We start from the raw sequence: 24,924 nt of genomic DNA, 5'->3' as shown, positions 1-24,924 counted from the left end.
CAGGACCTTCAGATTATGAGACTGACGCGCTGCCTACTGCGCTAAGAAGGCTGCTTGAAACCGCTAACAAATGCGTCTACACACCATGAAGAGGGAAGGTAGCAAAAATGCTGTTCTCATGTTGGAATATCAATACAGTACGGTTGCCTCGCTGGATTAAAATCGTCTGCAGTTATAATGGTCAGAAGACTGCTCTTTCCCAGTGATTAAACCCACACCCCATACATTTAGAGATGCAAAAGAAATCAGGGCATACCATTCACCTCTCTAAGAAAGATCGTGCCATTTTTTCCCCCACATAACTGAGAATGAAATGGACTAAAAGCCAGAATTAACATGCCGCCCCTAGCCGTAGATGCATCTAGATCTCAACGCTTTACTTGCTAATGTAACATAGCTGTGTGTCCTGCAAAAAGAGCAGGGCTACCTTAAGTCATCTCACAAGATGTGGAAGCAGCACTCAACCATATCCTTCTTTGATGTATCCTGAACCAGTTGCCTTGAATACTCTGGCTTTTTCAGATTGCATCTAGCTGTTGTGTGTGGGGAATTATTCATTCTAGAGTCAACCTTATTCCATAAAAAACGGTGCTAGAAAATCCAGCTGTAAGTCATGTGGAATTCCACACCTGACGCTTCCCATTCCAGTGTCATATGTGGTGAATGTACATTCAATAGAATTCCAGGTTTCCATGCGTAGAGCAAAACCACCCCCTACGGGATGTAGCTCAGTGGTAGAGCGCATGCTTCGCATGTATGAGGCCCCAGGTTCAATCCCCGGTATCTCCAGCTTTTCGCCATGCTAATCTTGCCTTTTGACAGATAGCTAGGCTGGCATCATGAGTAAGGAAGTGAGATGTCATGCAGCTGGTGCCAGAACCCCACTTTCTTCGCCTTGCAAAACCTTTTGAAATGGGGCTATTTCATTTCCCGTGTTTATAGAAAAAAATAATCTTGATTCCATAAGAAACCAAAGTGGTGATTTATCTTGGCATTCTTAGTATAGAAAACGGGCACAGCTGTCTTGGTCATTTATTTGAATTCTTCCTCTAAACCCGAGACTCTTACCAGAAGGTTTAAGAAAAACTGAATGTTTTCTTCATCCTAATCACTTCTGAATGGTCCATTAATCTACTGGTTTTGCTTTTCCAGTTCCTTTCACAGAAGCATTAAAAATGCATGTTCTTCATGCTCCGTACGGAGTAATGACTCTCCTAACTTTCTGTCCTTTCCTTCATGTTCCCATGCTGTCATCCTTTTGCCAGAAATGCCTCCAAAGGGCTGTGGATTCTTCGGCCCCATGCCCTTTCAGGAAAACTCCTTTCTGTAGGATTTCTAATTCTAGGTCCCCTGCTTTCCTTCACGCCAGCACAGCACATTTAGGTAGGTAAGCAATCCCCCTTTATGGTGATAAGATGTAGCTGAGAATGCACTATAGGAAGTGGCAATTTGTAGAGCAAGCTGCAGGTCATATTCATGATTTTCAAGATTAGACTGCAGTACTCCCACCCCACTCCCGCCGCAACCATTATTGAAAGAAAGATGAATGCAGCATGGAAAGCTGTACTGCCCAATCCTCCGATAGCTCAGTTGGGAGAGCGGAGGACTGTAGTGGAGAAACAGAAATCCTGCTAAAACTCACCTACAATGAGAGTGGCCATGGATATGAAAGAGGGAATCTAGAAAGACACCAACTCCTTAAAACTGAGCAAGATGCGATGTGGAGTAATAGCTTACAGATTTGGAGAAAATCTGAGATGTTTCTCTTGACAAAAGAAACACTGCAATGCCCTCTCTGAGGATGGAACTCAGGACCTTCAGATTATGAGACTGACGCGCTGCCTACTGCGCTAAGAAGGCTGCTTGAAACCGCTAACAAATGCGTCTACACACCATGAAGAGGGAAGGTAGCAAAAATGCTGTTCTCATGTTGGAATATCAATACAGTACGGTTGCCTCGCTGGATTAAAATCGTCTGCAGTTATAATGGTCAGAAGACTGCTCTTTCCCAGTGATTAAACCCACACCCCATACATTTAGAGATGCAAAAGAAATCAGGGCATACCATTCACCTCTCTAAGAAAGATCGTGCCATTTTTTCCCCCACATAACTGAGAATGAAATGGACTAAAAGCCAGAATTAACATGCCGCCCCTAGCCGTAGATGCATCTAGATCTCAACGCTTTACTTGCTAATGTAACATAGCTGTGTGTCCTGCAAAAAGAGCAGGGCTACCTTAAGTCATCTCACAAGATGTGGAAGCAGCACTCAACCATATCCTTCTTTGATGTATCCTGAACCAGTTGCCTTGAATACTCTGGCTTTTTCAGATTGCATCTAGCTGTTGTGTGTGGGGAATTATTCATTCTAGAGTCAACCTTATTCCATAAAAAACGGTGCTAGAAAATCCAGCTGTAAGTCATGTGGAATTCCACACCTGACGCTTCCCATTCCAGTGTCATATGTGGTGAATGTACATTCAATAGAATTCCAGGTTTCCATGCGTAGAGCAAAACCAGCCCCTACAGGATGTGGGGATGTAGCTCAGTGGTAGAGCGCATGCTTCGCATGTATGAGGCCCCGGGTTCAATCCCCGGCATCTCCAGCTTTTCGCCATGCTAATCTTGCCTTTTGACAGATAGCTAGGCTGGCATCATGAGTAAGGAAGTGAGATGTCATGCAGCTGGTGCCAGAACCCCACTTTCTTCGCCTTGCAAAACCTTTTGAAATGGGGCTATCTCATTTCCCGTGTTTATAGAAAAAAATAATCTTGATTCCATAAGAAACCAAAGTGGTGATTTATCTTGGCATTCTTAGTATAGAAAACGGGCACAGCTGTCTTGGTCATTTATTTGAATTCTTCCTCTAAACCCGAGACTCTTACCAGAAGGTTTAAGAAAAACTGAATGTTTTCTTCATCCTAATCACTTCTGAATGGTCCATTAATCTACTGGTTTTGCTTTTCCAGTTCCTTTCACAGAAGCATTAAAAATGCATGTTCTTCATGCTCCGTACGGAGTAATGACTCTCCTAACTTTCTGTCCTTTCCTTCATGTTCCCATGCTGTCATCCTTTTGCCAGAAATGCCTCCAAAGGGCTGTGGATTCTTCGGCCCCATGCCCTTTCAGGAAAACTCCTTTGAGTAGGATTTCTAATTCTAGGTCCCCTGCTTTCCTTCACGCCAGCACAGCACATTTAGGTAGGTAAGCAATCCCCCTTTATGGTGATAAGATGTAGCTGAGAATGCACTATAGGAAGTGGCAATTTGTAGAGCAAGCTGCAGGTCATATTCATGATTTTCAAGATTAGACTGCAGTACTCCCACCCCACTCCCGCCGCAACCATTATTGAAAGAAAGATGAATGCAGCATGGAAAGCTGTACTGCCCAATCCTCCGATAGCTCAGTTGGGAGAGCGGAGGACTGTAGTGGAGAAACAGAAATCCTGCTAAAACTCACCTACAATGAGAGTGGCCATGGATATGAAAGAGGGAATCTAGAAAGACACCAACTCCTTAAAACTGAGCAAGATGCGATGTGGAGTAATAGCTTACAGATTTGGAGAAAATCTGAGATGTTTCTCTTGACAAAAGAAACACTGCAATGCCCTCTCTGAGGATGGAACTCAGGACCTTCAGATTATGAGACTGACGCGCTGCCTACTGCGCTAAGAAGGCTGCTTGAAACCGCTAACAAATGCGTCTACACACCATGAAGAGGGAAGGTAGCAAAAATGCTGTTCTCATGTTGGAATATCAATACAGTACGGTTGCCTCGCTGGATTAAAATCGTCTGCAGTTATAATGGTCAGAAGACTGCTCTTTCCCAGTGATTAAACCCACACCCCATACATTTAGAGATGCAAAAGAAATCAGGGCATACCATTCACCTCTCTAAGAAAGATCGTGCCATTTTTTCCCCCACATAACTGAGAATGAAATGGACTAAAAGCCAGAATTAACATGCCGCCCCTAGCCGTAGATGCATCTAGATCTCAACGCTTTACTTGCTAATGTAACATAGCTGTGTGTCCTGCAAAAAGAGCAGGGCTACCTTAAGTCATCTCACAAGATGTGGAAGCAGCACTCAACCATATCCTTCTTTGATGTATCCTGAACCAGTTGCCTTGAATACTCTGGCTTTTTCAGATTGCATCTAGCTGTTGTGTGTGGGGAATTATTCATTCTAGAGTCAACCTTATTCCATAAAAAACGGTGCTAGAAAATCCAGCTGTAAGTCATGTGGAATTCCACACCTGACGCTTCCCATTCCAGTGTCATATGTGGTGAATGTACATTCAATAGAATTCCAGGTTTCCATGCGTAGAGCAAAACCACCCCCTACAGGATGTGGGGATGTAGCTCAGTGGTAGAGCGCATGCTTCGCATGTATGAGGCCCCGGGTTCAATCCCTGGCATCTCCAGCTTTTCGCCATGCTAATCTTGCCTTTTGACAGATAGCTAGGCTGGCATCATGAGTAAGGAAGTGAGATGTCATGCAGCTGGTGCCAGAACCCCACTTTCTTCGCCTTGCAAAACCTTTTGAAATGGGGCTATCTCATTTCCCGTGTTTATAGAAAAAAATAATCTTGATTCCATAAGAAACCAAAGTGGTGATTTATCTTGGCATTCTTAGTATAGAAAACGGGCACAGCTGTCTTGGTCATTTATTTGAATTCTTCCTCTAAACCCGAGACTCTTACCAGAAGGTTTAAGAAAAACTGAATGTTTTCTTCATCCTAATCACTTCTGAATGGTCCATTAATCTACTGGTTTTGCTTTTCCAGTTCCTTTCACAGAAGCATTAAAAATGCATGTTCTTCATGCTCCGTACGGAGTAATGACTCTCCTAACTTTCTGTCCTTTCCTTCATGTTCCCATGCTGTCATCCTTTTGCCAGAAATGCCTCCAAAGGGCTGTGGATTCTTCGGCCCCATGCCCTTTCAGGAAAACTCCTTTCTGTAGGATTTCTAATTCTAGGTCCCCTCCTTTCCTTCACGCCAGCACAGCACATTTAGGTAGGTAAGCAATCCCCCTTTATGGTGATAAGATGTAGCTGAGAATGCACTATAGGAAGTGGCAATTTGTAGAGCAAGCTGCAGGTCATATTCATGATTTTCAAGATTAGACTGCAGTACTCCCACCCCACTCCCGCCGCAACCATTATTGAAAGAAAGATGAATGCAGCATGGAAAGCTGTACTGCCCAATCCTCCGATAGCTCAGTTGGGAGAGCGGAGGACTGTAGTGGAGAAACAGAAATCCTGCTAAAACTCACCTACAATGAGAGTGGCCATGGATATGAAAGAGGGAATCTAGAAAGACACCAACTCCTTAAAACTGAGCAAGATGCGATGTGGAGTAATAGCTTACAGATTTGGAGAAAATCTGAGATGTTTCTCTTGACAAAAGAAACACTGCAATGCCCTCTCTGAGGATGGAACTCAGGACCTTCAGATTATGAGACTGACGCGCTGCCTACTGCGCTAAGAAGGCTGCTTGAAACCGCTAACAAATGCGTCTACACACCATGAAGAGGGAAGGTAGCAAAAATGCTGTTCTCATGTTGGAATATCAATACAGTACGGTTGCCTCGCTGGATTAAAATCGTCTGCAGTTATAATGGTCAGAAGACTGCTCTTTCCCAGTGATTAAACCCACACCCCATACATTTAGAGATGCAAAAGAAATCAGGGCATACCATTCACCTCTCTAAGAAAGATCGTGCCATTTTTTCCCCCACATAACTGAGAATGAAATGGACTAAAAGCCAGAATTAACATGCCGCCCCTAGCCGTAGATGCATCTAGATCTCAACGCTTTACTTGCTAATGTAACATAGCTGTGTGTCCTGCAAAAAGAGCAGGGCTACCTTAAGTCATCTCACAAGATGTGGAAGCAGCACTCAACCATATCCTTCTTTGATGTATCCTGAACCAGTTGCCTTGAATACTCTGGCTTTTTCAGATTGCATCTAGCTGTTGTGTGTGGGGAATTATTCATTCTAGAGTCAACCTTATTCCATAAAAAACGGTGCTAGAAAATCCAGCTGTAAGTCATGTGGAATTCCACACCTGACGCTTCCCATTCCAGTGTCATATGTGGTGAATGTACATTCAATAGAATTCCAGGTTTCCATGCGTAGAGCAAAACCACCCCCTACGGGATGTAGCTCAGTGGTAGAGCGCATGCTTCGCATGTATGAGGCCCCAGGTTCAATCCCCGGCATCTCCAGCTTTTCGCCATGCTAATCTTGCCTTTTGACAGATAGCTAGGCTGGCATCATGAGTAAGGAAGTGAGATGTCATGCAGCTGGTGCCAGAACCCCACTTTCTTCGCCTTGCAAAACCTTTTGAAATGGGGCTATTTCATTTCCCGTGTTTATAGAAAAAAATAATCTTGATTCCATAAGAAACCAAAGTGGTGATTTATCTTGGCATTCTTAGTATAGAAAACGGGCACAGCTGTCTTGGTCATTTATTTGAATTCTTCCTCTAAACCCGAGACTCTTACCAGAAGGTTTAAGAAAAACTGAATGTTTTCTTCATCCTAATCACTTCTGAATGGTCCATTAATCTACTGGTTTTGCTTTTCCAGTTCCTTTCACAGAAGCATTAAAAATGCATGTTCTTCATGCTCCGTACGGAGTAATGACTCTCCTAACTTTCTGTCCTTTCCTTCATGTTCCCATGCTGTCATCCTTTTGCCAGAAATGCCTCCAAAGGGCTGTGGATTCTTCGGCCCCATGCCCTTTCAGGAAAACTCCTTTCTGTAGGATTTCTAATTCTAGGTCCCCTGCTTTCCTTCACGCCAGCACAGCACATTTAGGTAGGTAAGCAATCCCCCTTTATGGTGATAAGATGTAGCTGAGAATGCACTATAGGAAGTGGCAATTTGTAGAGCAAGCTGCAGGTCATATTCATGATTTTCAAGATTAGACTGCAGTACTCCCACCCCACTCCCGCCGCAACCATTATTGAAAGAAAGATGAATGCAGCATGGAAAGCTGTACTGCCCAATCCTCCGATAGCTCAGTTGGGAGAGCGGAGGACTGTAGTGGAGAAACAGAAATCCTGCTAAAACTCACCTACAATGAGAGTGGCCATGGATATGAAAGAGGGAATCTAGAAAGACACCAACTCCTTAAAACTGAGCAAGATGCGATGTGGAGTAATAGCTTACAGATTTGGAGAAAATCTGAGATGTTTCTCTTGACAAAAGAAACACTGCAATGCCCTCTCTGAGGATGGAACTCAGGACCTTCAGATTATGAGACTGACGCGCTGCCTACTGCGCTAAGAAGGCTGCTTGAAACCGCTAACAAATGCGTCTACACACCATGAAGAGGGAAGGTAGCAAAAATGCTGTTCTCATGTTGGAATATCAATACAGTACGGTTGCCTCGCTGGATTAAAATCGTCTGCAGTTATAATGGTCAGAAGACTGCTCTTTCCCAGTGATTAAACCCACACCCCATACATTTAGAGATGCAAAAGAAATCAGGGCATACCATTCACCTCTCTAAGAAAGATCGTGCCATTTTTTCCCCCACATAACTGAGAATGAAATGGACTAAAAGCCAGAATTAACATGCCGCCCCTAGCCGTAGATGCATCTAGATCTCAACGCTTTACTTGCTAATGTAACATAGCTGTGTGTCCTGCAAAAAGAGCAGGGCTACCTTAAGTCATCTCTCAAGATGTGGAAGCAGCACTCAACCATATCCTTCTTTGATGTATCCTGAACCAGTTGCCTTGAATACTCTGGCTTTTTCAGATTGCATCTAGCTGTTGTGTGTGGGGAATTATTCATTCTAGAGTCAACCTTATTCCATAAAAAACGGTGCTAGAAAATCCAGCTGTAAGTCATGTGGAATTCCACACCTGACGCTTCCCATTCCAGTGTCATATGTGGTGAATGTACATTCAATAGAATTCCAGGTTTCCATGCGTAGAGCAAAACCACCCCCTACAGGATGTGGGGATGTAGCTCAGTGGTAGAGCGCATGCTTCGCATGTATGAGGCCCCGGGTTCAATCCCCGGCATCTCCAGCTTTTCGCCATGCTAATCTTGCCTTTTGACAGATAGCTAGGCTGGCATCATGAGTAAGGAAGTGAGATGTCATGCAGCTGGTGCCAGAACCCCACTTTCTTCGCCTTGCAAAACCTTTTGAAATGGGGCTATCTCATTTCCCGTGTTTATAGAAAAAAATAATCTTGATTCCATAAGAAACCAAAGTGGTGATTTATCTTGGCATTCTTAGTATAGAAAACGGGCACAGCTGTCTTGGTCATTTATTTGAATTCTTCCTCTAAACCCGAGACTCTTACCAGAAGGTTTAAGAAAAACTGAATGTTTTCTTCATCCTAATCACTTCTGAATGGTCCATTAATCTACTGGTTTTGCTTTTCCAGTTCCTTTCACAGAAGCATTAAAAATGCATGTTCTTCATGCTCCGTACGGAGTAATGACTCTCCTAACTTTCTGTCCTTTCCTTCATGTTCCCATGCTGTCATCCTTTTGCCAGAAATGCCTCCAAAGGGCTGTGGATTCTTCGGCCCCATGCCCTTTCAGGAAAACTCCTTTGAGTAGGATTTCTAATTCTAGGTCCCCTGCTTTCCTTCACGCCAGCACAGCACATTTAGGTAGGTAAGCAATCCCCCTTTATGGTGATAAGATGTAGCTGAGAATGCACTATAGGAAGTGGCAATTTGTAGAGCAAGCTGCAGGTCATATTCATGATTTTCAAGATTAGACTGCAGTACTCCCACCCCACTCCCGCCGCAACCATTATTGAAAGAAAGATGAATGCAGCATGGAAAGCTGTACTGCCCAATCCTCCGATAGCTCAGTTGGGAGAGCGGAGGACTGTAGTGGAGAAACAGAAATCCTGCTAAAACTCACCTACAATGAGAGTGGCCATGGATATGAAAGAGGGAATCTAGAAAGACACCAACTCCTTAAAACTGAGCAAGATGCGATGTGGAGTAATAGCTTACAGATTTGGAGAAAATCTGAGATGTTTCTCTTGACAAAAGAAACACTGCAATGCCCTCTCTGAGGATGGAACTCAGGACCTTCAGATTATGAGACTGACGCGCTGCCTACTGCGCTAAGAAGGCTGCTTGAAACCGCTAACAAATGCGTCTACACACCATGAAGAGGGAAGGTAGCAAAAATGCTGTTCTCATGTTGGAATATCAATTCAGTACGGTTGCCTCGCTGGATTAAAATCGTCTGCAGTTATAATGGTCAGAAGACTGCTCTTTCCCAGTGATTAAACCCACACCCCATACATTTAGAGATGCAAAAGAAATCAGGGCATACCATTCACCTCTCTAAGAAAGATCGTGCCATTTTTTCTCCCACATAACTGAGAATGAAATGGACTAAAAGCCAGAATTAACATGCCGCCCCTAGCCGTAGATGCATCTAGATCTCAACGCTTTACTTGCTAATGTAACATAGCTGTGTGTCCTGCAAAAAGAGCAGGGCTACCTTAAGTCATCTCACAAGATGTGGAAGCAGCACTCAACCATATCCTTCTTTGATGTATCCTGAACCAGTTGCCTTGAATACTCTGGCTTTTTCAGATTGCATCTAGCTGTTGTGTGTGGGGAATTATTCATTCTAGAGTCAACCTTATTCCATAAAAAACGGTGCTAGAAAATCCAGCTGTAAGTCATGTGGAATTCCACACCTGACGCTTCCCATTCCAGTGTCATATGTGGTGAATGTACATTCAATAGAATTCCAGGTTTCCATGCGTAGAGCAAAACCACCCCCTACGGGATGTAGCTCAGTGGTAGAGCGCATGCTTCGCATGTATGAGGCCCCAGGTTCAATCCCCGGCATCTCCAGCTTTTTGCCATGCTAATCTTGCCTTTTGACAGATAGCTAGGCTGGCATCATGAGTAAGGAAGTGAGATGTCATGCAGCTGGTGCCAGAACCCCACTTTCTTCGCCTTGCAAAACCTTTTGAAATGGGGCTATCTCATTTCCCGTGTTTATAGAAAAAAATAATCTTGATTCCATAAGAAACCAAAGTGGTGATTTATCTTGGCATTCTTAGTATAGAAAACGGGCACAGCTGTCTTGGTCATTTATTTGAATTCTTCCTCTAAACCCGAGACTCTTACCAGAAGGTTTAAGAAAAACTGAATGTTTTCTTCATCCTAATCACTTCTGAATGGTCCATTAATCTACTGGTTTTGCTTTTCCAGTTCCTTTCACAGAAGCATTAAAAATGCATGTTCTTCATGCTCCGTACGGAGTAATGACTCTCCTAACTTTCTGTCCTTTCCTTCATGTTCCCATGCTGTCATCCTTTTGCCAGAAATGCCTCCAAAGGGCTGTGGATTCTTCGGCCCCATGCCCTTTCAGGAAAACTCCTTTCTGTAGGATTTCTAATTCTAGGTCCCCTGCTTTCCTTCACGCCAGCACAGCACATTTAGGTAGGTAAGCAATCCCCCTTTATGGTGATAAGATGTAGCTGAGAATGCACTATAGGAAGTGGCAATTTGTAGAGCAAGCTGCAGGTCATATTCATGATTTTCAAGATTAGACTGCAGTACTCCCACCCCACTCCCGCCGCAACCATTATTGAAAGAAAGATGAATGCAGCATGGAAAGCTGTACTGCCCAATCCTCCGATAGCTCAGTTGGGAGAGCGGAGGACTGTAGTGGAGAAACAGAAATCCTGCTAAAACTCACCTACAATGAGAGTGGCCATGGATATGAAAGAGGGAATCTAGAAAGACACCAACTCCTTAAAACTGAGCAAGATGCGATGTGGAGTAATAGCTTACAGATTTGGAGAAAATCTGAGATGTTTCTCTTGACAAAAGAAACACTGCAATGCCCTCTCTGAGGATGGAACTCAGGACCTTCAGATTATGAGACTGACGCGCTGCCTACTGCGCTAAGAAGGCTGCTTGAAACCGCTAACAAATGCGTCTACACACCATGAAGAGGGAAGGTAGCAAAAATGCTGTTCTCATGTTGGAATATCAATTCAGTACGGTTGCCTCGCTGGATTAAAATCGTCTGCAGTTATAATGGTCAGAAGACTGCTCTTTCCCAGTGATTAAACCCACACCCCATACATTTAGAGATGCAAAAGAAATCAGGGCATACCATTCACCTCTCTAAGAAAGATCGTGCCATTTTTTCTCCCACATAACTGAGAATGAAATGGACTAAAAGCCAGAATTAACATGCCGCCCCTAGCCGTAGATGCATCTAGATCTCAACGCTTTACTTGCTAATGTAACATAGCTGTGTGTCCTGCAAAAAGAGCAGGGCTACCTTAAGTCATCTCACAAGATGTGGAAGCAGCACTCAACCATATCCTTCTTTGATGTATCCTGAACCAGTTGCCTTGAATACTCTGGCTTTTTCAGATTGCATCTAGCTGTTGTGTGTGGGGAATTATTCATTCTAGAGTCAACCTTATTCCATAAAAAACGGTGCTAGAAAATCCAGCTGTAAGTCATGTGGAATTCCACACCTGACGCTTCCCATTCCAGTGTCATATGTGGTGAATGTACATTCAATAGAATTCCAGGTTTCCATGCGTAGAGCAAAACCACCCCCTACGGGATGTAGCTCAGTGGTAGAGCGCATGCTTCGCATGTATGAGGCCCCAGGTTCAATCCCCGGCATCTCCAGCTTTTTGCCATGCTAATCTTGCCTTTTGACAGATAGCTAGGCTGGCATCATGAGTAAGGAAGTGAGATGTCATGCAGCTGGTGCCAGAACCCCACTTTCTTCGCCTTGCAAAACCTTTTGAAATGGGGCTATCTCATTTCCCGTGTTTATAGAAAAAAATAATCTTGATTCCATAAGAAACCAAAGTGGTGATTTATCTTGGCATTCTTAGTATAGAAAACGGGCACAGCTGTCTTGGTCATTTATTTGAATTCTTCCTCTAAACCCGAGACTCTTACCAGAAGGTTTAAGAAAAACTGAATGTTTTCTTCATCCTAATCACTTCTGAATGGTCCATTAATCTACTGGTTTTGCTTTTCCAGTTCCTTTCACAGAAGCATTAAAAATGCATGTTCTTCATGCTCCGTACGGAGTAATGACTCTCCTAACTTTCTGTCCTTTCCTTCATGTTCCCATGCTGTCATCCTTTTGCCAGAAATGCCTCCAAAGGGCTGTGGATTCTTCGGCCCCATGCCCTTTCAGGAAAACTCCTTTCTGTAGGATTTCTAATTCTAGGTCCCCTGCTTTCCTTCACGCCAGCACAGCACATTTAGGTAGGTAAGCAATCCCCCTTTATGGTGATAAGATGTAGCTGAGAATGCACTATAGGAAGTGGCAATTTGTAGAGCAAGCTGCAGGTCATATTCATGATTTTCAAGATTAGACTGCAGTACTCCCACCCCACTCCCGCCGCAACCATTATTGAAAGAAAGATGAATGCAGCATGGAAAGCTGTACTGCCCAATCCTCCGATAGCTCAGTTGGGAGAGCGGAGGACTGTAGTGGAGAAACAGAAATCCTGCTAAAACTCACCTACAATGAGAGTGGCCATGGATATGAAAGAGGGAATCTAGAAAGACACCAACTCCTTAAAACTGAGCAAGATGCGATGTGGAGTAATAGCTTACAGATTTGGAGAAAATCTGAGATGTTTCTCTTGACAAAAGAAACACTGCAATGCCCTCTCTGAGGATGGAACTCAGGACCTTCAGATTATGAGACTGACGCGCTGCCTACTGCGCTAAGAAGGCTGCTTGAAACCGCTAACAAATGCGTCTACACACCATGAAGAGGGAAGGTAGCAAAAATGCTGTTCTCATGTTGGAATATCAATTCAGTACGGTTGCCTCGCTGGATTAAAATCGTCTGCAGTTATAATGGTCAGAAGACTGCTCTTTCCCAGTGATTAAACCCACACCCCATACATTTAGAGATGCAAAAGAAATCAGGGCATACCATTCACCTCTCTAAGAAAGATCGTGCCATTTTTTCTCCCACATAACTGAGAATGAAATGGACTAAAAGCCAGAATTAACATGCCGCCCCTAGCCGTAGATGCATCTAGATCTCAACGCTTTACTTGCTAATGTAACATAGCTGTGTGTCCTGCAAAAAGAGCAGGGCTACCTTAAGTCATCTCACAAGATGTGGAAGCAGCACTCAACCATATCCTTCTTTGATGTATCCTGAACCAGTTGCCTTGAATACTCTGGCTTTTTCAGATTGCATCTAGCTGTTGTGTGTGGGGAATTATTCATTCTAGAGTCAACCTTATTCCATAAAAAACGGTGCTAGAAAATCCAGCTGTAAGTCATGTGGAATTCCACACCTGACGCTTCCCATTCCAGTGTCATATGTGGTGAATGTACATTCAATAGAATTCCAGGTTTCCATGCGTAGAGCAAAACCACCCCCTACGGGATGTAGCTCAGTGGTAGAGCGCATGCTTCGCATGTATGAGGCCCCAGGTTCAATCCCCGGCATCTCCAGCTTTTTGCCATGCTAATCTTGCCTTTTGACAGATAGCTAGGCTGGCATCATGAGTAAGGAAGTGAGATGTCATGCAGCTGGTGCCAGAACCCCACTTTCTTCGCCTTGCAAAACCTTTTGAAATGGGGCTATCTCATTTCCCGTGTTTATAGAAAAAAATAATCTTGATTCCATAAGAAACCAAAGTGGTGATTTATCTTGGCATTCTTAGTATAGAAAACGGGCACAGCTGTCTTGGTCATTTATTTGAATTCTTCCTCTAAACCCGAGACTCTTACCAGAAGGTTTAAGAAAAACTGAATGTTTTCTTCATCCTAATCACTTCTGAATGGTCCATTAATCTACTGGTTTTGCTTTTCCAGTTCCTTTCACAGAAGCATTAAAAATGCATGTTCTTCATGCTCCGTACGGAGTAATGACTCTCCTAACTTTCTGTCCTTTCCTTCATGTTCCCATGCTGTCATCCTTTTGCCAGAAATGCCTCCAAAGGGCTGTGGATTCTTCGGCCCCATGCCCTTTCAGGAAAACTCCTTTCTGTAGGATTTCTAATTCTAGGTCCCCTGCTTTCCTTCACGCCAGCACAGCACATTTAGGTAGGTAAGCAATCCCCCTTTATGGTGATAAGATGTAGCTGAGAATGCACTATAGGAAGTGGCAATTTGTAGAGCAAGCTGCAGGTCATATTCATGATTTTCAAGATTAGACTGCAGTACTCCCACCCCACTCCCGCCGCAACCATTATTGAAAGAAAGATGAATGCAGCATGGAAAGCTGTACTGCCCAATCCTCCGATAGCTCAGTTGGGAGAGCGGAGGACTGTAGTGGAGAAACAGAAATCCTGCTAAAACTCACCTACAATGAGAGTGGCCATGGATATGAAAGAGGGAATCTAGAAAGACACCAACTCCTTAAAACTGAGCAAGATGCGATGTGGAGTAATAGCTTACAGATTTGGAGAAAATCTGAGATGTTTCTCTTGACAAAAGAAACACTGCAATGCCCTCTCTGAGGATGGAACTCAGGACCTTCAGATTATGAGACTGACGCGCTGCCTACTGCGCTAAGAAGGCTGCTTGAAACCGCTAACAAATGCGTCTACACACCATGAAGAGGGAAGGTAGCAAAAATGCTGTTCTCATGTTGGAATATCAATTCAGTACGGTTGCCTCGCTGGATTAAAATCGTCTGCAGTTATAATGGTCAGAAGACTGCTCTTTCCCAGTGATTAAACCCACACCCCATACATTTAGAGATGCAAAAGAAATCAGGGCATACCATTCACCTCTCTAAGAAAGATCGTGCCATTTTTTCTCCCACATAACTGAGAATGAAATGGACTAAAAGCCAGAATTAACATGCCGCCCCTAGCCGTAGATGCATCTAGATCTCAACGCTTTACTTGCTAATGTAACATAGCTGTGTGTCCTGCAAAAAGAGCAGGGCTACCTTAAGTCATCTCACAAGATGTGGAAGCAGCACTCAACCATATCCTTCTTTGATGTATCCTGAACCAGTTGCCTTGAATACTCTGGCTTTTTCAGATTGCATCTAGCTGTTGTGTGTGGGGAATTATTCATTCTAGAGTCAACCTTATTCCATAAAAAACGGTGCTAGAAAATCCAGCTGTAAGTCATGTGGAATTCCACACCTGACGCTTCCCATTCCAGTGTCATATGTGGTGAATGTACATTCAATAGAATTCCAGGTTTCCATGCGTAGAGCAAAACCACCCCCTACGGGATGTAGCTCAGTGGTAGAGCGCATGCTTCGCATGTATGAGGCCCCAGGTTCAATCCCCGGCATCTCCAGCTTTTTGCCATGCTAATCTTGCCTTTTGACAGATAGCTAGGCTGGCATCATGAGTAAGGAAGTGAGATGTCATGCAGCTGGTGCCAGAACCCCACTTTCTTCGCCTTGCAAAACCTTTTGAAATGGGGCTATCTCATTTCCCGTGTTTATAGAAAAAAATAATCTTGATTCCATAAGAAACCAAAGTGGTGATTTATCTTGGCATTCTTAGTATAGAAAACGGGCACAGCTGTCTTGGTCATTTATTTGAATTCTTCCTCTAAACCCGAGACTCTTACCAGAAGGTTTAAGAAAAACTGAATGTTTTCTTCATCCTAATCACTTCTGAATGGTCCATTAATCTACTGGTTTTGCTTTTCCAGTTCCTTTCACAGAAGCATTAAAAATGCATGTTCTTCATGCTCCGTACGGAGTAATGACTCTCCTAACTTTCTGTCCTTTCCTTCATGTTCCCATGCTGTCATCCTTTTGCCAGAAATGCCTCCAAAGGGCTGTGGATTCTTCGGCCCCATGCCCTTTCAGGAAAACTCCTTTCTGTAGGATTTCTAATTCTAGGTCCCCTGCTTTCCTTCACGCCAGCACAGCACATTTAGGTAGGTAAGCAATCCCCCTTTATGGTGATAAGATGTAGCTGAGAATGCACTATAGGAAGTGGCAATTTGTAGAGCAAGCTGCAGGTCATATTCATGATTTTCTAGATTAGACTGCAGTACTCCCACCCCACTCCCGCCGCAACCATTATTGAAAGAAAGATGAATGCAGCATGGAAAGCTGTACTGCCCAATCCTCCGATAGCTCAGTTGGGAGAGCGGAGGACTGTAGTGGAGAAACAGAAATCCTGCTAAAACTCACCTACAATGAGAGTGGCCATGGATATGAAAGAGGGAATCTAGAAAGACACCAACTCCTTAAAACTGAGCAAGATGCGATGTGGAGTAATAGCTTACAGATTTGGAGAAAATCTGAGATGTTTCTCTTGACAAAAGAAACACTGCAATGCCCTCTCTGAGGATGGAACTCAGGACCTTCAGATTATGAGACTGACGCGCTGCCTACTGCGCTAAGAAGGCTGCTTGAAACCGCTAACAAATGCGTCTACACACCATGAAGAGGGAAGGTAGCAAAAATGCTGTTCTCATGTTGGAATATCAATTCAGTACGGTTGCCTCGCTGGATTAAAATCGTCTGCAGTTATAATGGTCAGAAGACTGCTCTTTCCCAGTGATTAAACCCACACCCCATACATTTAGAGATGCAAAAGAAATCAGGGCATACCATTCACCTCTCTAAGAAAGATCGTGCCATTTTTTCTCCCACATAACTGAGAATGAAATGGACTAAAAGCCAGAATTAACATGCCGCCCCTAGCCGTAGATGCATCTAGATCTCAACGCTTTACTTGCTAATGTAACATAGCTGTGTGTCCTGCAAAAAGAGCAGGGCTACCTTAAGTCATCTCACAAGATGTGGAAGCAGCACTCAACCATATCCTTCTTTGATGTATCCTGAACCAGTTGCCTTGAATACTCTGGCTTTTTCAGATTGCATCTAGCTGTTGTGTGTGGGGAATTATTCATTCTAGAGTCAACCTTATTCCATAAAAAACGGTGCTAGAAAATCCAGCTGTAAGTCATGTGGAATTCCACACCTGACGCTTCCCATTCCAGTGTCATATGTGGTGAATGTACATTCAATAGAATTCCAGGTTTCCATGCGTAGAGCAAAACCACCCCCTACGGGATGTAGCTCAGTGGTAGAGCGCATGCTTCGCATGTATGAGGCCCCAGGTTCAATCCCCGGCATCTCCAGCTTTTTGCCATGCTAATCTTGCCTTTTGACAGATAGCTAGGCTGGCATCATGAGTAAGGAAGTGAGATGTCATGCAGCTGGTGCCAGAACCCCACTTTCTTCGCCTTGCAAAACCTTTTGAAATGGGGCTATCTCATTTCCCGTGTTTATAGAAAAAAATAATCTTGATTCCATAAGAAACCAAAGTGGTGATTTATCTTGGCATTCTTAGTATAGAAAACGGGCACAGCTGTCTTGGTCATTTATTTGAATTCTTCCTCTAAACCCGAGACTCTTACCAGAAGGTTTAAGAAAAACTGAATGTTTTCTTCATCCTAATCACTTCTGAATGGTCCATTAATCTACTGGTTTTGCTTTTCCAGTTCCTTTCACAGAAGCATTAAAAATGCATGTTCTTCATGCTCCGTACGGAGTAATGACTCTCCTAACTTTCTGTCCTTTCCTTCATGTTCCCATGCTGTCATCCTTTTGCCAGAAATGCCTCCAAAGGGCTGTGGATTCTTCGGCCCCATGCCCTTTCAGGAAAACTCCTTTCTGTAGGATTTCTAATTCTAGGTCCCCTGCTTTCCTTCACGCCAGCACAGCACATTTAGGTAGGTAAGCAATCCCCCTTTATGGTGATAAGATGTAGCTGAGAATGCACTATAGGAAGTGGCAATTTGTAGAGCAAGCTGCAGGTCATATTCATGATTTTCAAGATTAGACTGCAGTACTCCCACCCCACTCCCGCCGCAACCATTATTGAAAGAAAGATGAATGCAGCATGGAAAGCTGTACTGCCCAATCCTCCGATAGCTCAGTTGGGAGAGCGGAGGACTGTAGTGGAGAAACAGAAATCCTGCTAAAACTCACCTACAATGAGAGTGGCCATGGATATGAAAGAGGGAATCTAGAAAGACACCAACTCCTTAAAACTGAGCAAGATGCGATGTGGAGTAATAGCTTACAGATTTGGAGAAAATCTGAGATGTTTCTCTTGACAAAAGAAACACTGCAATGCCCTCTCTGAGGATGGAACTCAGGACCTTCAGATTATGAGACTGACGCGCTGCCTACTGCGCTAAGAAGGCTGCTTGAAACCGCTAACAAATGCGTCTACACACCATGAAGAGGGAAGGTAGCAAAAATGCTGTTCTCATGTTGGAATATCAATACAGTACGGTTGCCTCGCTGGATTAAAATCGTCTGCAGTTATAATGGTCAGAAGACTGCTCTTTCCCAGTGATTAAACCCACACCCCATACATTTAGAGATGCAAAAGAAATCAGGGCATACCATTCACCTCTCTAAGAAAGATCGTGCCATTTTTTCCCCCACATAACTGAGAATGAAATGGACTAAAAGCCAGAATTAACATGCCGCCCCTAGCCGTAGATGCATCTAGATCTCAACGCTTTACTTGCTAATGTAACATAGCTGTGTGTCCTGCAAAAAGAGCAGGGCTACCTTAAGTCATCTCACAAGATGTGGAAGCAGCACTCAACCATATCCTTCTTTGATGTATCCTGAACCAGTTGCCTTGAATACTCTGGCTTTTTCAGATTGCATCTAGCTGTTGTGTGTGGGGAATTATTCATTCTAGAGTCAACCTTATTCCATAAAAAACGGTGCTAGAAAATCCAGCTGTAAGTCATGTGGAATTCCACACCTGACGCTTCCCATTCCAGTGTCATATGTGGTGAATGTACATTCAATAGAATTCCAGGTTTCCATGCGTAGAGCAAAACCAGCCCCTACAGGATGTGGGGATGTAGCTCAGTGGTAGAGCGCATGCTTCGCATGTATGAGGCCCCGGGTTCAATCCCCGGCATCTCCAGCTTTTCGCCATGCTAATCTTGCCTTTTGACAGATAGCTAGGCTGGCATCATGAGTAAGGAAGTGAGATGTCATGCAGCTGGTGCCAGAACCCCACTTTCTTCGCCTTGCAAAACCTTTTGAAATGGGGCTATCTCATTTCCCGTGTTTATAGAAAAAAATAATCTTGATTCCATAAGAAACCAAAGTGGTGATTTATCTTGGCATTCTTAGTATAGAAAACGGGCACAGCTGTCTTGGTCATTTATTTGAATTCTTCCTCTAAACCCGAGACTCTTACCAGAAGGTTTAAGAAAAACTGAATGTTTTCTTCATCCTAATCACTTCTGAATGGTCCATTAATCTACTGGTTTTGCTTTTCCAGTTCCTTTCACAGAAGCATTAAAAATGCATGTTCTTCATGCTCCGTACGGAGTAATGACTCTCCTAACTTTCTGTCCTTTCCTTCATGTTCCCATGCTGTCATCCTTTTGCCAGAAATGCCTCCAAAGGGCTGTGGATTCTTCGGCCCCATGCCCTTTCAGGAAAACTCCTTTCTGTAGGATTTCTAATTCTAGGTCCCCTGCTTTCCTTCACGCCAGCACAGCACATTTAGGTAGGTAAGCAATCCCCCTTTATGGTGATAAGATGTAGCTGAGAATGCACTATAGGAAGTGGCAATTTGTAGAGCAAGCTGCAGGTCATATTCATGATTTTCAAGATTAGACTGCAGTACTCCCACCCCACTCCCGCCGCAACCATTATTGAAAGAAAGATGAATGCAGCATGGAAAGCTGTACTGCCCAATCCTCCGATAGCTCAGTTGGGAGAGCGGAGGACTGTAGTGGAGAAACAGAAATCCTGCTAAAACTCACCTACAATGAGAGTGGCCATGGATATGAAAGAGGGAATCTAGAAAGACACCAACTCCTTAAAACTGAGCAAGATGCGATGTGGAGTAATAGCTTACAGATTTGGAGAAAATCTGAGATGTTTCTCTTGACAAAAGAAACACTGCAATGCCCTCTCTGAGGATGGAACTCAGGACCTTCAGATTATGAGACTGACGCGCTGCCTACTGCGCTAAGAAGGCTGCTTGAAACCGCTAACAAATGCGTCTACACACCATGAAGAGGGAAGGTAGCAAAAATGCTGTTCTCATGTTGGAATATCAATACAGTACGGTTGCCTCGCTGGATTAAAATCGTCTGCAGTTATAATGGTCAGAAGACTGCTCTTTCCCAGTGATTAAACCCACACCCCATACATTTAGAGATGCAAAAGAAATCAGGGCATACCATTCACCTCTCTAAGAAAGATCGTGCCATTTTTTCCCCCACATAACTGAGAATGAAATGGACTAAAAGCCAGAATTAACATGCCGCCCCTAGCCGTAGATGCATCTAGATCTCAACGCTTTACTTGCTAATGTAACATAGCTGTGTGTCCTGCAAAAAGAGCAGGGCTACCTTAAGTCATCTCACAAGATGTGGAAGCAGCACTCAACCATATCCTTCTTTGATGTATCCTGAACCAGTTGCCTTGAATACTCTGGCTTTTTCAGATTGCATCTAGCTGTTGTGTGTGGGGAATTATTCATTCTAGAGTCAACCTTATTCCATAAAAAACGGTGCTAGAAAATCCAGCTGTAAGTCATGTGGAATTCCACACCTGACGCTTCCCATTCCAGTGTCATATGTGGTGAATGTACATTCAATAGAATTCCAGGTTTCCATGCGTAGAGCAAAACCAGCCCCTACAGGATGTGGGGATGTAGCTCAGTGGTAGAGCGCATGCTTCGCATGTATGAGGCCCCGGGTTCAATCCCCGGCATCTCCAGCTTTTCGCCATGCTAATCTTGCCTTTTGACAGATAGCTAGGCTGGCATCATGAGTAAGGAAGTGAGATGTCATGCAGCTGGTGCCAGAACCCCACTTTCTTCGCCTTGCAAAACCTTTTGAAATGGGGCTATCTCATTTCCCGTGTTTATAGAAAAAAATAATCTTGATTCCATAAGAAACCAAAGTGGTGATTTATCTTGGCATTCTTAGTATAGAAAACGGGCACAGCTGTCTTGGTCATTTATTTGAATTCTTCCTCTAAACCCGAGACTCTTACCAGAAGGTTTAAGAAAAACTGAATGTTTTCTTCATCCTAATCACTTCTGAATGGTCCATTAATCTACTGGTTTTGCTTTTCCAGTTCCTTTCACAGAAGCATTAAAAATGCATGTTCTTCATGCTCCGTACGGAGTAATGACTCTCCTAACTTTCTGTCCTTTCCTTCATGTTCCCATGCTGTCATCCTTTTGCCAGAAATGCCTCCAAAGGGCTGTGGATTCTTCGGCCCCATGCCCTTTCAGGAAAACTCCTTTCTGTAGGATTTCTAATTCTAGGTCCCCTGCTTTCCTTCACACCAGCACAGCACATTTAGGTAGGTAAGCAATCCCCCTTTATGGTGATAAGATGTAGCTGAGAATGCACTATAGGAAGTGGCAATTTGTAGAGCAAGCTGCAGGTCATATTCATGATTTTCAAGATTAGACTGCAGTACTCCCACCCCACTCCCGCCGCAACCATTATTGAAAGAAAGATGAATGCAGCATGGAAAGCTGTACTGCCCAATCCTCCGATAGCTCAGTTGGGAGAGCGGAGGACTGTAGTGGAGAAACAGAAATCCTGCTAAAACTCACCTACAATGAGAGTGGCCATGGATATGAAAGAGGGAATCTAGAAAGACACCAACTCCTTAAAACTGAGCAAGATGCGATGTGGAGTAATAGCTTACAGATTTGGAGAAAATCTGAGATGTTTCTCTTGACAAAAGAAACACTGCAATGCCCTCTCTGAGGATGGAACTCAGGACCTTCAGATTATGAGACTGACGCGCTGCCTACTGCGCTAAGAAGGCTGCTTGAAACCGCTAACAAATGCGTCTACACACCATGAAGAGGGAAGGTAGCAAAAATGCTGTTCTCATGTTGGAATATCAATTCAGTACGGTTGCCTCGCTGGATTAAAATCGTCTGCAGTTATAATGGTCAGAAGACTGCTCTTTCCCAGTGATTAAACCCACACCCCATACATTTAGAGATGCAAAAGAAATCAGGGCATACCATTCACCTCTCTAAGAAAGATCGTGCCATTTTTTCTCCCACATAACTGAGAATGAAATGGACTAAAAGCCAGAATTAACATGCCGCCCCTAGCCGTAGATGCATCTAGATCTCAACGCTTTACTTGCTAATGTAACATAGCTGTGTGTCCTGCAAAAAGAGCAGGGCTACCTTAAGTCATCTCACAAGATGTGGAAGCAGCACTCAACCATATCCTTCTTTGATGTATCCTGAACCAGTTGCCTTGAATACTCTGGCTTTTTCAGATTGCATCTAGCTGTTGTGTGTGGGGAATTATTCATTCTAGAGTCAACCTTATTCCATAAAAAACGGTGCTAGAAAATCCAGCTGTAAGTCATGTGGAATTCCACACCTGACGCTTCCCATTCCAGTGTCATATGTGGTGAATGTACATTCAATAGAATTCCAGGTTTCCATGCGTAGAGCAAAACCACCCCCTACGGGATGTAGCTCAGTGGTAGAGCGCATGCTTCGCATGTATGAGGCCCCAGGTTCAATCCCCGGCATCTCCAGCTTTTTGCCATGCTAATCTTGCCTTTTGACAGATAGCTAGGCTGGCATCATGAGTAAGGAAGTGAGATGTCATGCAGCTGGTGCCAGAACCCCACTTTCTTCGCCTTGCAAAACCTTTTGAAATGGGGCTATCTCATTTCCCGTGTTTATAGAAAAAAATAATCTTGATTCCATAAGAAACCAAAGTGGTGATTTATCTTGGCATTCTTAGTATAGAAAACGGGCACAGCTGTCTTGGTCATTTATTTGAATTCTTCCTCTAAACCCGAGACTCTTACCAGAAGGTTTAAGAAAAACTGAATGTTTTCTTCATCCTAATCACTTCTGAATGGTCCATTAATCTACTGGTTTTGCTTTTCCAGTTCCTTTCACAGAAGCATTAAAAATGCATGTTCTTCATGCTCCGTACGGAGTAATGACTCTCCTAACTTTCTGTCCTTTCCTTCATGTTCCCATGCTGTCATCCTTTTGCCAGAAATGCCTCCAAAGGGCTGTGGATTCTTCGGCCCCATGCCCTTTCAGGAAAACTCCTTTCTGTAGGATTTCTAATTCTAGGTCCCCTGCTTTCCTTCACGCCAGCACAGCACATTTAGGTAGGTAAGCAATCCCCCTTTATGGTGATAAGATGTAGCTGAGAATGCACTATAGGAAGTGGCAATTTGTAGAGCAAGCTGCAGGTCATATTCATGATTTTCAAGATTAGACTGCAGTACTCCCACCCCACTCCCGCCGCAACCATTATTGAAAGAAAGATGAATGCAGCATGGAAAGCTGTACTGCCCAATCCTCCGATAGCTCAGTTGGGAGAGCGGAGGACTGTAGTGGAGAAACAGAAATCCTGCTAAAACTCACCTACAATGAGAGTGGCCATGGATATGAAAGAGGGAATCTAGAAAGACACCAACTCCTTAAAACTGAGCAAGATGCGATGTGGAGTAATAGCTTACAGATTTGGAGAAAATCTGAGATGTTTCTCTTGACAAAAGAAACACTGCAATGCCCTCTCTGAGGATGGAACTCAGGACCTTCAGATTATGAGACTGACGCGCTGCCTACTGCGCTAAGAAGGCTGCTTGAAACCGCTAACAAATGCGTCTACACACCATGAAGAGGGAAGGTAGCAAAAATGCTGTTCTCATGTTGGAATATCAATACAGTACGGTTGCCTCGCTGGATTAAAATCGTCTGCAGTTATAATGGTCAGAAGACTGCTCTTTCCCAGTGATTAAACCCACACCCCATACATTTAGAGATGCAAAAGAAATCAGGGCATACCATTCACCTCTCTAAGAAAGATCGTGCCATTTTTTCCCCCACATAACTGAGAATGAAATGGACTAAAAGCCAGAATTAACATGCCGCCCCTAGCCGTAGATGCATCTAGATCTCAACGCTTTACTTGCTAATGTAACATAGCTGTGTGTCCTGCAAAAAGAGCAGGGCTACCTTAAGTCATCTCACAAGATGTGGAAGCAGCACTCAACCATATCCTTCTTTGATGTATCCTGAACCAGTTGCCTTGAATACTCTGGCTTTTTCAGATTGCATCTAGCTGTTGTGTGTGGGGAATTATTCATTCTAGAGTCAACCTTATTCCATAAAAAACGGTGCTAGAAAATCCAGCTGTAAGTCATGTGGAATTCCACACCTGACGCTTCCCATTCCAGTGTCATATGTGGTGAATGTACATTCAATAGAATTCCAGGTTTCCATGCGTAGAGCAAAACCAGCCCCTACAGGATGTGGGGATGTAGCTCAGTGGTAGAGCGCATGCTTCGCATGTATGAGGCCCCGGGTTCAATCCCCGGCATCTCCAGCTTTTCGCCATGCTAATCTTGCCTTTTGACAGATAGCTAGGCTGGCATCATGAGTAAGGAAGTGAGATGTCATGCAGCTGGTGCCAGAACCCCACTTTCTTCGCCTTGCAAAACCTTTTGAAATGGGGCTATCTCATTTCCCGTGTTTATAGAAAAAAATAATCTTGATTCCATAAGAAACCAAAGTGGTGATTTATCTTGGCATTCTTAGTATAGAAAACGGGCACAGCTGTCTTGGTCATTTATTTGAATTCTTCCTCTAAACCCGAGACTCTTACCAGAAGGTTTAAGAAAAACTGAATGTTTTCTTCATCCTAATCACTTCTGAATGGTCCATTAATCTACTGGTTTTGCTTTTCCAGTTCCTTTCACAGAAGCATTAAAAATGCATGTTCTTCATGCTCCGTACGGAGTAATGACTCTCCTAACTTTCTGTCCTTTCCTTCATGTTCCCATGCTGTCATCCTTTTGCCAGAAATGCCTCCAAAGGGCTGTGGATTCTTCGGCCCCATGCCCTTTCAGGAAAACTCCTTTCTGTAGGATTTCTAATTCTAGGTCCCCTGCTTTCC

At 43.7% G+C, this 24,924-nt stretch overlaps 6 non-coding genes across 6 annotated transcripts; all 6 read left to right on the top strand.

Annotated features, from left to right (window-relative positions):
* Window positions 1-2,534: 2,534 nt before the first annotated feature.
* Window positions 2,535-2,606, top strand: TRNAA-CGC (transfer RNA alanine (anticodon CGC)). Its single transcript has one exon. It is a non-coding gene; the product is annotated as a tRNA-Ala (tRNA).
* A 1,745-nt stretch (window positions 2,607-4,351) lies between these two features.
* Window positions 4,352-4,423, top strand: TRNAA-CGC (transfer RNA alanine (anticodon CGC)). Its single transcript has one exon. It is a non-coding gene; the product is annotated as a tRNA-Ala (tRNA).
* Window positions 4,424-7,977: 3,554 nt separating this feature from the next.
* On the top strand, window positions 7,978-8,049 carry TRNAA-CGC (transfer RNA alanine (anticodon CGC)). The gene has a single exon. It is a non-coding gene; the product is annotated as a tRNA-Ala (tRNA).
* Window positions 8,050-18,839: 10,790 nt separating this feature from the next.
* TRNAA-CGC (transfer RNA alanine (anticodon CGC)) lies at window positions 18,840-18,911 on the top strand. The gene has a single exon. It is a non-coding gene; the product is annotated as a tRNA-Ala (tRNA).
* Window positions 18,912-20,656: 1,745 nt separating this feature from the next.
* TRNAA-CGC (transfer RNA alanine (anticodon CGC)) lies at window positions 20,657-20,728 on the top strand. Its single transcript has one exon. It is a non-coding gene; the product is annotated as a tRNA-Ala (tRNA).
* Window positions 20,729-24,282: 3,554 nt separating this feature from the next.
* TRNAA-CGC (transfer RNA alanine (anticodon CGC)) lies at window positions 24,283-24,354 on the top strand. Its single transcript has one exon. It is a non-coding gene; the product is annotated as a tRNA-Ala (tRNA).
* Window positions 24,355-24,924: the final 570 nt, after the last annotated feature.

The sequence above is a fragment of the Pleurodeles waltl genome, unplaced genomic scaffold (genome assembly GCF_031143425.1).
Source record: "Pleurodeles waltl isolate 20211129_DDA unplaced genomic scaffold, aPleWal1.hap1.20221129 scaffold_247, whole genome shotgun sequence".
NCBI lineage: Eukaryota > Metazoa > Chordata > Amphibia > Caudata > Salamandridae > Pleurodeles > Pleurodeles waltl.
This window is presented reverse-complemented; position numbering and strand designations above follow the sequence as displayed.